The following is a 3,393-nucleotide window of genomic DNA, read 5'->3' as shown; positions in this document are numbered from 1 at the left end:
GATTGACTATTAGGAATTACCAGAAAATAAAAACTATAATGTACTTATTGAACTATATTTATTTATTTAGCATATGACTATATCACAGTTTTGTATATGTATAAATAAAGATAACAATACATTATAAATAATAATTAAGTTTTATAAACGAAAATTTAGTTGATAAATATATTCAATCGACTCACTGGTCGCCTCTAAAAAATCGGACCAATTGCCACTGTACTATCTGATGGGGATTCCTCCAGCTTCCACCAAATGCTTAATCGTTTGTCTTTCAGCACCGCAATCGCAATTTGGAGAAGGTATTTTTCCCCATCTAAAAAGTGAGTCAGAGCATCTACCACAATTGGTTCAAATTCTGTTTAGTGTCGCCCAGATCCGACTTGATTGATTGAAACCCTCTGGCTTGCTTGTAATACATGGCATATTCCGGATGTCAGGTAGAGCATTCTTCTCCCAATGTTCTTGCCAACGGTCGGTTATTTCGAAATTCCTTTAAATTGGTATCCTTGAAGAATCCAGAGGGTTTTTTCTTGAACGAAACCTACTTATGTCTCTGTCGTTAATACCAACGTGAGAGCGGAGCACAGGATCGGCGTTAATTTTTCTATACTCCCTGACAAGGGCATGTTCTCGACGGATGTGTGAGGGGGCTATGTGGCTTAGTGCTGGTAGCCAATACGTTGGCGTGGCCTTGATTGTACCTGATATAATACGCAAACCCTGGTTTAGTTGGTAGTTGGCATCAACACGTTTGCTGTGTGGGCTGTTGAGCCATACCGGTGCACAGTAATCTGAAACGGGATACACGAGTCCCAGCTCTGTCAACCTAAGTGTAGTCGCTGAGGAACCCCATGTGGTACCGCATAACTTTTGTAGAATATTGATTCGTGTTCTAAGTTTTGCAATCGTCTTTGTAAGATGTTCTTTAAAGCTTAGCCTTCTATCGAGTGTCACACCTAGATATTTTGTGTATTTAGTATGATTGAGGAGTCTGTCTTCAAAGTGGATTTTTAATTGGTAATTAGCCAATCTGTTGTTTAAATGAGAGCATGATACCACCGTCTTGGAGGTATTGGACTGTAATCTCCAGTGACGGAAATATCTTCCGAGGGTAACCATGTCGTTTGTTAATATTTGCTCAGTAGTCTCCAATTCTTCATGGCTCGTAGCAAGTGCCCAGTCATCTGCATAATATGCAGATGCAATTCATTGCATTTTTTAGCGTTTGCATTTTTAGCAGGATAATACAAAAGGTGGAGAGTAACCATTGTTTTATTTACTGTTTTGGTTACCATTTCTGCTAAAAGGAAAATTAGACCATTTCATTAATTTCTCTTCAAATTTGTTGCAGCTTTTCAATACATACATAAGTTACTTGACAATAAAATATAGGTAGAATACTCCATCACAACTTGTTTAGCAATAAAACGTTACACTTTTCAAACATAAAAAATATAGACGAAGTAGTTTTAGTCCTGTCGCCAGGGGGGGTACAACGGCCTCGTTAATTCAGATGGACTTACCCAAGTTTTTTTTATGTATTTTGACCCGTAGAACACGAATTTTTTGGGTAACAGTTGATCCGGATGTCGATAAGATTGTTATAGACCAAGAACTTGAGGAATCAAATAACAGCGATTTTTGGCAAAACAAAACAATATTTTGTATTTTTTGGGTCATTTTAAGCAAAAAATATTTCTACAAGTTTTTTAGTAGGATGCACAGTTTTCGAGATAAACGCGGTTGAACTTTCAAAAAATCGAAAAACTGCAATTTTTAAACCCGAATAACTTTTGATTAAAAAATAAAATAGCAATTCTGCTTAGCGCCTTTGAAAGTTCAAGTCAAATTATGTCGGTTTTGATTATTTGCATTGCTAAAAATTTATTGTGTTATTGTTAAACAAAGCTACAAACAACTAGTGCGTGAGTGATGTTTCTATGATTTCTCATTTAAAATCGAACGAGTAGGTAGAATAGGTACTAGTGCAATCAAGACTATTTCTACGTTACATGCGGTAAAACGCATGTAAAAGCACGGGAAACCCTACGTGTTTATAGCTTTGTTAAACAATAAAAAAATAAATTTTTACCAATGCAAATAATCAAAACCGATATAATTTGACTTAAACTTTCAAATGCGGTAAGCAGACTTGCTATTTTATTTTTTAATCAAAAGTTATTCGGGTTCAGAAATTGCAATTTTTCGATTTTTTTAAAGTTCAACCGCGTTTATCTCGAAAACTGTGCATCCTACGAAAAAACTTGTAGAAATATTTTTTACTTAAAATGGCCCAAAAAATACAAAATATTGTTTTGTTTTGCCAAAAATCGCTGTTATTTGATTCCTCAAGTTCTTGGTCTATAACAATCTTATCGACATCCGGATCAACTGTTACCCAAAAAATTCGTGTTCTACGGGTCAAAATACATAAAAAAAACTTGAGTAAGTCCATCTGAATTAACGAGGCCGTTGTACCCCCCCTGGCGACAGGACTATTTTCAATCCTAATAGTAAATTATTAATATTGAAAATATTAAAAATATTACTAAAAGATTTTTAAATTGAAAACTTATTGGTACACTTTCCTGGTGACACCTCCAAGACTTCTACAATTTGCAAGTCAAATGGATGCTGCAGTGAAGACGAGAGGGAAGGAATTCTACACTATGCAATTCACATCCCCCGTCTGCAGCTGGTAAAGTTCCAACGGAAAAATGCACCTAGTTACTCTACGGAGTAATGCGACTATAAAATAAAAATGTATACTATTTTTATTCAGTTGCAATGCGAAGGCAAAACAATCTTACTTTTCAATTAGAATACGGAGTGCAGTCCAGTCCCTTGAATCGCTATTTTCGGCTCTTATTGGAGCCTCATCGGAAAGAACGTAGGCACTGTTCTCCATATTTTAACTGATTCGCATCGAGAGCTTTTTCTACCCATTGCAACCGAAGTGATGATAGCAGGTGGTTAGCGCCATCTGGCATTGAAAGACGAAGTAGTTTTCAATCCTAATAGTAAATTATTAATATTGAAAGTATTAAAAATATTACTAAAAGATTTTTAAATTGAAAACTTTTATTTTATAGTCGTATTACTCCGTAGAGTAACTAGGTGCATTTTTCCGTTAAAACTTTACCAGCTGCAGACGGGGGATGTGAATTGCATAGTGTAGAATTCCTTCCCTCTCGTCTTCACTGCAGCATCCATTTGACTTGCAAATTGTAGAAGTCTTGGAGGTGTCACCAGGAAAGTGTACCAATAAGTTTTCAATTTAAAAATCTTTTAGTAATATTTTTAATATTTTCAATATTAATAATTTACTATTAGGATTGAAAACTACTTCGTCTTTCAATGCCAGATGGCGCTAGCCACCTACTATCATCA

This window comes from Diabrotica virgifera, chromosome 8 (assembly GCF_917563875.1).
Source record: "Diabrotica virgifera virgifera chromosome 8, PGI_DIABVI_V3a".
Taxonomy (NCBI): domain Eukaryota; kingdom Metazoa; phylum Arthropoda; class Insecta; order Coleoptera; family Chrysomelidae; genus Diabrotica; species Diabrotica virgifera.
Note: the sequence above shows the minus strand (reverse complement) of the source record.